Here is a 14,101-nt window from a genome sequence, read left to right as displayed (position 1 = left end):
ATCACTACTAGACCAGCAGCCACAACCAGCAGCCTCAGCCACTTCCCAACATGCTTATTGCTAATTTAAGCCCCCAAACCACGCGGGGAGGAGACTTGCTATTTTACAGAAGTTTCACACGATACTTGTTAGGGCTTTGAGTACTTTCAAGCACCCCGCTACTTGAACGAGTTTACCCGCTGATCTCTACTCATGACATGAGTGATACATGGATACCGTTGACAGATACCGTGCTTTGGCGTTCATCACTCATAGGAAAATAAAGTACTTATTTCCCAGAATACCACAGTGCAGTACCGTATTTTCCGGTGTATAAGGCGACCCCTGACTTTTAAGAAGATTGTCAGGGGTTTGCATTCTACGATGGAAAATGTTAACCCCTGCCTGACCGCAGCCCTGCTGTGGTCAGGCAGGGGTTAACTGCAGCTCAATAAAAAAATAAAAAAAACAGTTAACTCACCTGGGCCCGTTCCCGGCATCAGCGCGTTTCCTGTCCCGTTCCCGGCGCAGGCAGTGTGATGTACACTGCCTGCACCTGAGATCGCCGACCTTCTCCCGGGCAGCCGAGCGTCTCATCAGATAAGCTCGGAGACGCTCGGCTGCCAGGAAAGCTTCGGGAGAATGACAGAGGTATTGGGTACTTCCGGAGCCTCTGTCATTCTCCCAAAGTTCTCCCGGCAGCCAAGCTTCTCCGATGAGACGCTCGGCTGCCCGGGAGAGGTTCGGGGATCTCTGGTGCAGGTAGTGTACGTCACACTGCCTGCGCAGGGAACAGTATGGAAAGAAGCGGATGCCGGGAACGGGCCCCAGGTGAGTTAACTGGTTTTTTTTTGTAGTGGTTGCACCATACAGTGGGGGTGCCGCCATTTTTGAGCTCCCCCACCGTAGGGGGCGACCATACCCGGCATAAAAGACGACCCCCGACTTCGAAAAAGATTTTTCGGGGTTAAAGAGTCGTCTTATACGCTGGAAAATACGGTACATTGATCCACTGGAGAGAGGTCAAACAAGCTATGGATTTTCAAACATGCTAAAGCCACATCACTAACATCATGTAAAGGCACCCTAATAGTGCCCCATGGGTTGTATTTCTACCTGTTGCTGTCCTCAGCACCACATCTGAGTTCTGTGTTCGGCACAAACATCAGTTGATACTCCTGATACTGTGTTTCCCCAAAAATAAGACCGTGTCTTATATTAATTGTTGCTCCCAAAGATGTGATAGGTCTTATTTTCAGGGGACGTCTTATTTTTCCATAAAGAATAATTTACATATCACATGCACAGCAGGGACAGTGTACAGTATGGCGGCTTAGGGCCACCAGGGGGAGCTCACCACAGCACACTCGTACAGCACAGCAGGGACAGCGTACGGTGTGGCAGCAGGCAACGCAATAAGGGCAGACCGTGTGCAGCTCTATAACTGGCGGTAGGGGATAACGGGAATGGTGGCAGGCGTCAGTCCTCTTGATGCCTTGCCTGCACATTTACAAGTGACGGCCATTGAAAAGAACATTGGGGTTGGTGGCAGGTGACAGTCTTTATGTCCTGCATGCAGCTGCTTGCCAAAGGACAGTGAAGGTAGGGGACAACGGCGGAGGGCTAAAAAGAATCCCAGCCCTAGTGTTCTCTTCGGCGACCATGCTTCCAAACAAAAACTTTGCTAGGTCTTACTTTCGGGAGGAGGCCTTATATTTAGCAATCCAGCAAAACCTCCACAAGGGGATGTCTTATTTTTGGGGAAACACGGTATATCATCTCACATACTTGCCGACATATACGTTATTATTATTATTATTATTATTATTATTAAGTGGAGCAGAAAACAACTGCGCTACATTCTCCATAAATATAATGCACCATGCGGCAACTGGGTGCTCTACAAATCCAAAACAGTAAAATGTACAGCTATGAAATAGTCCCAACAATATCAATATTCAGGAAAATAAAGCTTGTGGCCCTCACTCATGGACAGTGGGGTAGCTACCAAGGAAGCAGACTGTTACGGGGCCTGCGCCGCCCCGTCCCCTGCCTCAATGGTCCTAACTACAGCCCACTGTGGCGGTCAGTACTCACATCCGCTACTACTGGCAGGGCTCTCTGCCCTGCCAATCTCTCTTGTGGTGGGAGGCAGCACTGTACCTCCATCCACAAGAGGGGCCCCACCGATGTATATACTCACTTGACCTGGCGATCGTTCTCCCAGATCCCCGGTGCACAAGTGACCTCAGTTGTCTGGGAGAATGGTCCACAGGGCTCGGTAAGTATGCTCTTTGCCCTGCCAATCATCGCACCACCATCAACAAGAGTGGCTCTCCAATTTAGATACTCACTTGTTCCTGCCTTGGACAGAGGTGGCAGCAGAGAGCAGTGTGTCAGACTGAAAAGAATACACCACTTCCTGAAGGACATACAGCAGCTGATAAGTACTGAAAGACTGGAGATATTTTAACAGAAGTAAATTACAAATCTACACATCTTTCTGAAACCAGTTGATTTGAAAGAAAAACATCTTTTCCAGAGTACCCCTTTAAATGTCCCTAATTCCTTCTATAATTCAATAATAATCCAATTTTAAAGACATGCAAAAAAAGAAAAATCACAGTAAATTTTACTTGATATCATTATGTCCCGGTCAATTTATCGCAAAAAAAAAAAAAAAAACCTCCATTACCGGCGGGCGAGAGACGAAGATTCTTGGCAGAGATACTGGAAGATAAGGAAATTAACACATTGTAAGTGATTCATGGGCGGCTCAGGTATCGCTGCATGTTAATAGTGCGGAGGTTCTGCATGCTATAATTACCCGTCATACGGTTTTATTCTTCACGCCGGGGAAGAACAATGGAGGTCTGACGTGAAATGTTTGTTGTTTAGAAACAGATGGCTAACTGTATTTTATCCCATTACAGTGCAGCTCTTCCTGGCTGGATGTCTCTGTGGATACGGCCAAGCACCGAGGTCAGCTTTTTGACAGGGCCATCTGCCTACAGAGGGAACTATAAGTGGGTGGGTTATATTTAGAGCCTGGTCCAATGAAGAGCTAAGGGCCCTAGTGACTTTCCAATGCAGCTCTCACCCACACGCTGGCTGCCACACTTTGATGCCATAAGTGCATAGGGGGAATAAGAGAGCAATACTGGGGGATAAAAAAGAGTTAAACGGATTATTGCAAAAAACTCGCTTCTGAATACTTGTATACATGGATTTGTCTTTCTCTTCACCTGGTACAAGATCTGAAGTTAGCTGGCATCTCTTCCTATAGAGGTAAGTTCACTCTTTATATCATACACTATGCAGACATAGCAAAGCTGTATGTGTGGTTTATTCGTTTAACTTTATTGCTGATAAATCGCCGAGTTTACCTGCAGTCACAGGCAAAACGCATGGTAATATGAAGATGGCGGGTGCCAAATGTCAAACACACCTCTGCTACCTCTGTGCCAGAGCATGATACGGGATGAGTATTATACTATGTGCTGTGTACGGAGCTGCGGGGTTAATGATGCAGCACCTGCAGGTGAACTACAACTCCCAGACACCTCACATATTATGGTACTGAAATGCAACATTTTTGGACTATACATATGGACAGGTTACTGTGCTTAGATTGAAAGCTCGGAGGGTTACAAGCTGACCACATTATATGAGCTCTGTGCATTGCCTAATGCTAATAGTTAGCATGTATAGGAGTAATGTTTGTGTATATATATATATATATATATACATACACATATATTAAAAAAAGTTTTATATATATTAAAAAATAATAATCATAATATATATATATATATATATATATATATATATTATATATCTAATATTTATTTCTGGAGCAATGTATTACAGGGTAATATAATCTGAATAAAAGCAATGCCCTTCAGCAGGCTCTGGCAGTGAAATGTATACATGCTGCAGGGACTCACCGCTATCAGCGCAGCAGCTTAGCCCGGAGAGGAGTGTGAAATGTGAGACGAGCCGCACAGACGCAGGGTACATTGATTTTCTATGCACATATCTAGGTTACCATCCACTGTATGGGGTGGATGAGGTGTGACATATGTTCATAATGGGCTTAAATGTACCAAGTAGATGTGTGTAATCCACAGCGTATGAGGACAGATAGGAGCACTGCAGCAGGTCTGCATCACTTACAGGGGGAAGAATGATTGTAATGCTGCATTAGGGTAAGGGTGGCAGGTGCCAAGAACTGCAGGCGGCTTCACCATAAATTACCAGTGACATGCAATGTATTTCTTTCTGTTATGGTGGTGCAGCTAACGGGTAAATCCCAAGTAAGCTCAGGGATTCATGGGATTCTATTGTTTTTTCTATAGAAAGCGTACTGTGCAAACTGTGCAGCCAAAATCCACATATGGTGAACTGCAATTCTTGGCATTGCGGCACTCTAGCACTGGTACTTACTGTGGACTGATCATCCTTGGGCCGGTTGCACTATGGTCTGCTATAGCGAGACTCTGATTGGCTGAAGTATCCCATTCCAGCATGTGGCTGCAGCACAGGAGAAGTCCTGCTGGTGGGAAATGGAGAATACTACATGTAGGATTTCTACATGTCACCTACTCACATTTTTTATGCAATGTATGTTGTTATGTCTTATGACTTTTATTAACATTTCAAGGGATTGTTCACCCACATTTTTTTTCTTTCAAATCAACTGGTGCCAGAAAGTAATATATATTTGTAATTTACTACTAATAAAAAGTTTCCTGTCTTCGAGTACGTATCAGCTGCTGTATGTCCTGCAGGAAGTATTCTCTCCAGTCTGACACAGTGCTCTCTGCTGCCACCTCTGTCCATGTCAGGAACTGTCCAGAGCAGCAGCAAATCCCCATAGAAAAACTCTCCTCCTCTCCAGACTGGAAAGAATGCACCACTTCCTGCAAGACATACAGCAGCTGATAAGTAGAGATGAGCGAACCGGCCGAGGTTCGGGTTCGTATGAACCTGAACTCTCGGCTTCTGGTTCCCGCTGTCTGTCCGCTCCGGGATACAGCCTATGGCTATATCCCAGTTTTCCAGGCGGTCGTCAAGGTTGTATCCACCCTCTCCACGGAGCGGGCAGACAGCGGGAACCAGAAGCCGAGAGTTCAGGTTCATACGAACCCGAACCTCGGCCGGTTCGCTCATCTCTACTGATAAGTACTGGAAGACTGGAGATTTTTTAATAGAAGTAAATTACAAATCTCTGGCACTTTCTGGCACCAGTTGATTTGAAAGAATAAAAATTAGGTGTACAACCCCTTTAAGAATAAATCATGTTTTTGTTATCTCCTATACATCTAATGTTTTAAGGTTGGTTAAGTTATTAAGACGTGAGAATTACTGTATTTGGGTCATATAGGTATTATGGCAGAATTAGGGTATAAGGGGAGTGTCCGACATGTACATCAGATGCATAATTATATTATACATAGGGTCCCACAGTAAAAAGGACTTACCACATGGTACTGTATATAAGATCCAGCTCACTGAAAGAGACATCTGTGTCCTGATCAGAGATAAGTACAAAGCATGCCATAGGCTGTATCCATTTTTACCCAGACTCCCTAGGCCTGCATCAAACTTCTTTAGCCGCCAGTATTCAAAGTCTGAACAGTTGGACACTAGCATACTTGCGTTGCGCTCATCTCTAGTCCTGGACTGAGCTTAACGCAGTGTGAACACAGCCTAAGGGACCAGCTGGTGGTAACAGACCATTGACAACCCATAAGGGCCAGTTCACACTGAGTAAAAGCGATGGAAATCCTCCTGCCTCCGTGTCCCACAGTGTGTCTATGGGAGGGCTTGTGCGCCTCTGCTTCCGTCGCTCTCCGCTCAAAGAATTCCACTGCTTTTGCTCAGTGTGAACATACCCTAAGGTTGCAACCATTTTCTTATAAAGATGCAATATTAGCATCATGCAACACGAGAGATGCCAAGAACTGCACCAGCTGTCAGTGACAATCACTCTCTAAGTGACTATTTATACATTTAGTCTAATATCAGGACTGGGTTTAGGATATTCCATGATCATCCCGATAATTTCTCTCGACACTTGTCAAGTTGTGGGTTAGATTGACAAGAGACTCGCTGTGACTGCTGTCCGGGCGCCCTCATACTGCACAGCAAGCTATAAGATACCTTACTTGCCTAAGATCAGTCATACATTCTGTAAAATCGCTCAAGTAGCAGTGAAATGACAGACATCATGACAGAAACTTGACGGACTCCATTAACGTCAATGGGGTCTGTTGGACTTTGATGACAAACATCGTGTGATAGATCTGGCACTGCTGTTATTTCAGGTTTTTATGGTGAAAAAGAAAACTGGAAAAACTAATGTAGATGTGAAACCAATATGAACAGGGCTATAAAAAAGCAAGAAATGCAGAAACTGTGGACTGTTCTGTATGTAATGGCAAGTAAGAACTCCAAGATGTCCGTCATTGGAACCAGATTTCTTTCTTTTTGATATTTTATGGTTACATTTCACATTCCATCTGTTTTCCTCCCATCTTCCATGTATGACGCATTCACGTATAACACCCCGTACTAACACCTCTACTATTGTAGCTATGACTATGCTGCGTGAATTAGAAGCTTGTCTGGTATAAAAAAAAAGTCTGCTTTTTTCCTTAGAAACGGTGCCAATCTTGTATATAGAAGCTCAGTATTCCACCTCCCATTTCCCACTGACTTGCAATACAATGGCCTGCGGCACAGAGGAGAAGTGAGATGTAGAGGCTCAGGTACACGGCAGTCATGTGGATGCAACCCGTATGGCAGTGCATGGAGGCCATATTGCTCATGTGTTCAAAACCTGACAAGTAATCAGGAGGGTAAAGCAAAAAAATACAGCTGAACCCAAGAACCATTCCAATAAAAAAAGTGGATCAGGCTTCATTTAAAGGGATACTTCCATAACTAAGTGATAGCAAACTGCTAGGATATGCCATCACTTTATGATCAGGGAGTGTGTGTGGCCTCAGTGCGAGCAGGAAGAGGCCACATAGCTGATCCAGGGACCCAAGGAGATCAGCTTCAGGAGGGAACTTGCCATCACTTTCATACTGCCCGAGTCATTGAGATGGTCCCTTGAGGCTTCTCACCCCGATGACTTGTGGCTCAGGCAGCATGAAAGTGATGACAGGTTCCCTTGAAAGGGGATGATTGCAGTTATGAAAGGAAGGGTGGGGGGTTCCAAAAGTTGGACCTCCACTGGCCATAAAGTGGTGGCATATTCTAGCCATGGGAATACTCCTTTAGGCTGGGTTCACACTACGTATATTTGAGGCGGTATTTTTGAGGCTGTATAGCAACCAAAACCAGGAATGGATTGAAAACACAGAAAGGCTCTGTTCACATAATGTTGTAATTGAGTGGATGGCCGCCATTTAATGGCAAATATTTGCTGTTATTTTAAAACAACGGCTGTTATATTGAAATAATGGCCGTTATTTACTGTTATATGGCGGCCATCCACTCAATTTCAACATTGTGTGAACAGAGCCTTTCCGTGTTTTCAATCCACTCCTGGTTTTGGTTGCTATGAGGACCTGACTTGAGGACCAAATACTGCCTGAAATGTACGTAGTGTGAACATAGCCTTAGGGTAGTAGGCATGTAAAAGAACATGCTGTAACTTTTTATTATTCTTATGCCCCCACTGAGGTGCTCTATTTCCACATACAGAATCTGTGCGTGTATGATGTCTACAATATGGCAGCCATGTGGCGTTGAGATTGGTCATCACTAGAGATGAGCGATTCATCTAAGCGAGGTGTAATGCTTGGTTTGATCAGTGCTGAGGTCATCAAGTCCGCCGGCTTTCAGCGCTGCTCTCCTCCCTGTTGCTCCACCCAGGATGCTGGGAAAAGCTGGATCCAATCCTGGGAAACTTCTCCCAGTTTTCCAGGATTGGATCAAGCTTTTCCCCGGCACACGGGGTGGAGCAGTGCTGAAAGCCAGTGGGCTTTATGAGCGGAGCGCTGATCAAACCAAGCATTTCACTTCGTTAAGAGGGCAATTTGCTCATCTCTAGTCAGCACTGTAATGGGGCATAGTTACATTACATTGGGCCATACATCTGATATATATGTTTGTATATAGAGATGAGTGAACTTGTCGAAAGTTTGTGGTTGGACGAACCAGAAACAATTGGCATTTGAATCCCCCCTGAAACCATGAATACGGCCGTACCCATATTTTCAAGGCAGTCCTCGGGCTGCATCCACCTTCTTCAGGGATTCAAATGCTGATTGTTTCGGTTCTTAAGACGACAAACATTTGGCAAGTTCACTCATCTCTATTTGTATACAAAAAGCATACATATGAATACTATAAGGGCTAGTTCACATAGGTCAATAAAAATTAAACAAATTGCATAAACAGCCAGCTCAACCGTTTTCCACTTCCCAACTGCTCCTGCTGATCACAAGAGGGCCAAGGGGCTCTTATTCTAGAGCAGGGGTAGGGAACCTTGGCTCTCCAGCTGTTGCAAAACTATAACTCCCATCGTGCCTGGACAGCCAAAGCTAAAGCTCTATACCAGGTATGATAGGAGTTGTAGTTTTGCAACAGCTGGAGAGCCAAGGTTCCCTACCCCTGCTCTAGAGGTCGGTTTGAGTCCCTGTAATGGTTCCTGCTGATCTGCAATGTATGTTCCAGATCAGAATACCCCCTTTTCGAACCATCTCCTATTGATTTTAATGGGATACATCATCAAAATCAATGGAATATTCAATAAAAGCCAAGCTGAAAATCTGCACATTCCATGCTGCTTTTAAAGTGTAGTTTTCTATGTAATTTTTGCTCTCCTTTATTCATTTTTATCAAGTTGTAGCTAATAGTAGTAAATACATTATATAATACATGCAGCCCATGATGGACAGTATATAATGGGGTACAACTCGGGAATAAACACTGCCCGGTTACATGTTTACCTGGTCACAGATGACTGCGCCATTAACTAGAAATGCAAGCTGATACTTTGTTATGTCAATCACCCGGATAAAGCGACCACTGCCTGTAAGCGTATATATACATTCCATGAAGGACGATTCATTTAAAGAGATATCTGAGCCTTTGCGGTACACTCCTGAAATGTCTTCACTTACGGTATGTCCGAATTGTGATCGGACTGCAAAGGCCACTAAAGCAACAAGGCTGGAAAATCCATCATCCATGTGCACAAGGCAGCTGGATTTTTAGAAGGGGCTCATTTTATCTAGGTAACTCTTTCTAGGGATGAAGAACCACAACTCCCATCATGCTTAGAGCAGACATGATGGAAATTGTAGTTTTGTGTCAGCTGGAGGGCTGCTGGTTCCTCATCCCTGGAGATGGCTGACCACAGAAGACTGGCCGTACATTACGCCTGTTGTGGCTGCGTAGACCAATGTAATACCTGTACGTGGTACATCACATACAGTACATAGACCAGCTATCCCCAACATGTGGCTCTCCAACTGTTCAAAACTACAACTCCCAGAATGCCCTGACAGCTGCAACAGCTGGAGAACCATAGATTGGGAAACACTGTGCTAGGCCCGGCAGACATGAAGCTTACCTCCAAAGCAGTCAGTGGAGAACTCATTCAGAATTGTCAATAGAATTCACAGTTTGAGGCTGGGTTCACACTACGTATATTTCAGTCAGTATTGTGGTCCTCATATTGCAACCAAAACCAGGAGTGGATTAAAAACACAGAAAGGCTCTGTTCACACAATGTTGAAATTGAGTGGATGGCCGCCATTTAATGGCAAATATTTGCTGTTATTTTAAAACAACGGCTGTTATATTGAAATAATGGCCGTTATTTACTGTTATATGGCGGCCATCCACTCAATTTCAACATTGTGTGGACAGAGCCTTTGTGTGTTTTTTTTTTTTTAATCCACTCCTGGTTTTGGTTGCAATATAAGGACCACAATACTGACTGAAATATACGTAGTGTGAACCCAGAGATTTGTTTTGGATGAATCTCTCAAAATAGGGACCTCTACTACCCCTACACAACCTGTGCCATCCATGTTCTATAATGTACCGTACTACTACTACCCCTACACACCACACATCTCCTGCCTTGTCCATCATGTTCTGTACTGTACTACTACTACTACCACCCCTACACACCGCACATCTCCTGCCTTATCCTTCATGTTCCATACTGTACTACTATTACTACTACCCCTACACAGCCGCACATCTCCTGCCTTGTCCATCATGTTCTGTACTGTACTACTACTACTACCCCTACACACCGCACATCTACTGCCTTATCCTTTATGTTCCACACTGTACAACTACTACTACCCCTACACACCACACATCTCCTGCCTTGTCCATCATGCTCTGTACTGTACTACTACTACTACCCCTACACACCGCACATCTCCTGCCTTGTCCATCATGCTCTGTACTGTACTACTACTACTACACAGCCGCACATCTCCTGCCTTATCCATCATGTCAGATACTGTACTACAACTACACAGCCGCACATCTACTGCCTTATCCATCATGTCACATACTGTACTACTACCCCTACACAGCCGCACATCTCCTGCCTTGTCCATGTTTTATACGGCACTGTTACTACTACTATCCCTACACCGCACATCTCCTGCCTTGTCTATCATGTCCCATACTGTACTACTACTACTACACACCACACATCTCCTGCCTTATCCATCATGTACTACTACTACCACTATCATCCCTACACACCGCACATCTCCTGCCCTGTCCATCATGTTCTGTGCTGTACTACTACTACTACACAGCCGCACATCTCCTGCCTTATCCATCATGTACTGTACTACTACTACTACTACTACTACACACTGCACATCTCCTTCCCTGTCCATTATGTTCTGTACTACTACTACCCCTACACAGCCGCACATCTCCTGCCTTGTCCATCATGTCCCATACAGTGCTGCTGTTGCTGGGAACCCTACCCTGCACAGGATAAAACCTAGAAGATCACAGAATGTCACACAGAACAAATGAAATCTGACTCACGATTCTATGGAATCTTACCCAAAATAAGTTTTGAGAAATTAGCTCATCTATTGGATTACAAAGGTGAATATATAAGATCTACATGTAGGTTATAGGCCAGTCAGACAACTGGGGCTTGTGCTACAATGACCTCAATCCCCAGTGTTTCTTTGGCCTCTTGGCATTAGTTCAGAGTGTCCCGGTTTGTCGGGGCTCTTGGCTAAGTTTATACAGTTCACTAAATAAAGCTGCAAGAAAGCCGAGAGCAGCACTTTCCTCTAGCTGCCTTTCCAAGAACAGTACATGGCGGGAGCTGTCCATCATCCACACAGCTGTGGCGGGGAGCGGAGCCCACCTGCTGATTACCGGCCGCTGGCATATTGTCTGCTGCTTCACGTCCTCACTGCTCAGTTGTCCAACTGGATATAACGTTTACTTGTATTAATATTTAAACATGTCTCCAAGTTTTTTGTATATATCTAAAAAAAAAATCTTAAAATTTTACAATTTCTCCAAATTTTGATTTGTTTTTATGTTTGGGGACTGGGTCTTATTGGAAACACAGCGCCACCTATAGGATAGGGCACAATGTTTATTTCTAAATTTCTGCAAACTTTTCGGGGGAAAAAAATCTTCCATAGGGGAATGTTGGTAGATAATAAAATTCTAAGGATATGTTCACATTGAGGAATAGGCGAGGAACTAAAGAGGATTTTCCTCTTCTTCGGCTCTGGCAGAATAGTTGTTGAATTGTAGCAGAATTTTTGCAGAATTTTAGCGGAAACTCAAAGCCTCAATGACTTCTATGGAATTTCTCTAGCGGAATCCGTCCATGTCAAGCAGATCCGCAACTGAACATTCTGCGTGTAAATTGAACACAAAGGTACATTGCTTTGTACATATGTTTCGGGCGGAATTTCAAGCGGAATACATGTAAAAATAAGCGCAGATTCTGCTTGAATTCATTACCTATTCCTCAGTGTGAACATAGCCTAACTCTGATAATAATTCTATAGCAGGAGAGACGTTGTAGCTGGTCATCCTGATGATAAGGGACATACAGAATTACTATAATAAAACCATAACCGGAGATATACAATGATCGACCTTTGGGCTTACAATGTAATTTGGCTGAATCCCCTCCAGCTCGGATGTAAGAAGCGGGCAGGTATATGTTTAGCATCTGTGATCGCTTTTCCGTCTGCAGAAATATGTATAGGAGTTTCCACCAGAGCGGTGGTCAAAAAGTCATCCTGATGCAAGCGCTCGCAAGTAAGCAGCAGGGTTATGGGATTCCTGGTAGAGAGGTGCTGAGTGGAGCTGCAGACTCCAGAACATGATACACCACAAGCCGGTGTGAGGTTTCACTGCAGACATGCCACCGCTATTTCCTTCTTGAGCAACGTCCAGATAAAACGTGGAGCGAAAAAGAAGGAATAAAGGACGCTTAGACTTTGAGGCCGAGATACTGTATGTCATACATGGTTCAAGATATAAAACTGTCAAAAAGTTTTTATACGAAGCTTTACTCTGGTATCCACTTTGAAGGGGCTTATCCAGCGAAAAGCTTTTCCTTTCGAATAAACTGGTTTCAGAAAGTTATATAGATTTGTAATTTACTTTTATTTTAAAAATCTCAAGTCTTCCTGTACTTATTAGCTGCTGTATGCCCTGCAGGAAGTGGTGTATTCTTTCCAGTCTGACACAGTGCTCTCTGCTGCCACTTCTGTCCATGTCAGGAACTGTCCAGAGCAGTAGAAAATCCCCATAGAAAACCTCCCCTGCTCTGGACAGTTCCTGACATAGACAGAGGTGGCAGCAGGGAGCACTGTGTCAGACCAGAAAGAAAACACCACTTCCTGCAAAACATACAGCAGCTGGTAAGTATAGGAAGAAAAGATTTTTAAATAGAAGTTAATTACAAATATATATAACTTTCTGACACCAGTTTCACTAGAGTACCCCTTCAAGGCTATGATCACACATAGTATTTTGGTCAGTGTTTTTAGCCAAATCCAGAAGGTTTCTGATGTCAGTTCGACTCTTGGACTTACCTAAAAATACCAACCCTGTGGAATATTACCGCTACATGTGGATGACGTTGTGGTGTATTTACACTGCAGAATCACAGCATACATCTGCAACAAATCCACCAGGTGTGAATCCACCCATAAGAACATATTAGGATACTGCTTAATTATGACATGGTCATTTAAAAACAGCCAGTGTAGTGCAATTACAATGCTCTGTGCTGCTGTGGCAGATTTGAAATCTTATGTACATGCCATGTCGGCTTTACATCAGCTTATAGAACAATTTCGGAATATGATGGATCTATGCAACACATCCTGGCTATGGGATTCTATCAACAGGTTAGATTCTTCCTAGACATCTGCCTATTGAGCACAGGGTGCTGAGGATGAAGGTAAGTATCTACAGCCCAAAACAGCACAAAGGATGAAGGTAAGACACTTACCCTCATCCTCAGCGCCCTGTACATTATAGGGAGATTTAAGCAGATAAGAGTTTTCTAACCTGCTTATAGTTTCCCTTTAAAGCGACTCTGTACCCACAATCTGTCCCCCCCCCCCCCCCCCCCCCCCAAACCACTTGTACCTTCGGATAGCTGCTTTTAATCCAAGATCTGTCCTGGGGTCCATTCGGCAGGTGATGCAGTTATTGTCATAAAAACAACTTTTAATCCTACAGCGCTGTGTCTAACGGCCGGGGCTTACATTTGTATATGCATTAGGCTGGCACCACCTCTCAGTCCTTCCTCCCCGCCCTCCTAATCATAAGAAATGATCCAGGAACATTTACTGCTGTTTGAGCTTTGCACAGGTGTATTAACGATCCAGCCCATGTTCATTATACACACAGGTGGGGAATAGGAAGTAATCTGCCTGGAGCAATCATCATACCTAGTGCAGTATAATCCAATATTAATAATATATGCCTATAGCCAGTCCTATGCCGAAATGTGCTGCCATCTGACAAATAAAATAAAAAATACATTTGAATTTCTTTGTTACTTTACGGTTGTATCCCTAAGACCGTCCATGTGAACTGTGACTAAGTCAGGTCACCGTATACC

General features: G+C 44.1%; 1 protein-coding gene across 1 annotated transcript in view; it reads right to left on the bottom strand.

Moving 5' to 3' along the window:
* Window positions 1-14,101, bottom strand: part of CMSS1 (cms1 ribosomal small subunit homolog) — a 281,437-nt gene that overhangs the window by 37,717 nt on the left and 229,619 nt on the right. The window lies entirely within an intron of this gene.

Source organism: Dendropsophus ebraccatus, chromosome 11 (genome assembly GCF_027789765.1).
Source record: "Dendropsophus ebraccatus isolate aDenEbr1 chromosome 11, aDenEbr1.pat, whole genome shotgun sequence".
In the NCBI taxonomy this organism is placed as follows: domain Eukaryota; kingdom Metazoa; phylum Chordata; class Amphibia; order Anura; family Hylidae; genus Dendropsophus; species Dendropsophus ebraccatus.
Note: the sequence above shows the minus strand (reverse complement) of the source record. Positions and strands in the feature narration are given on the sequence as shown.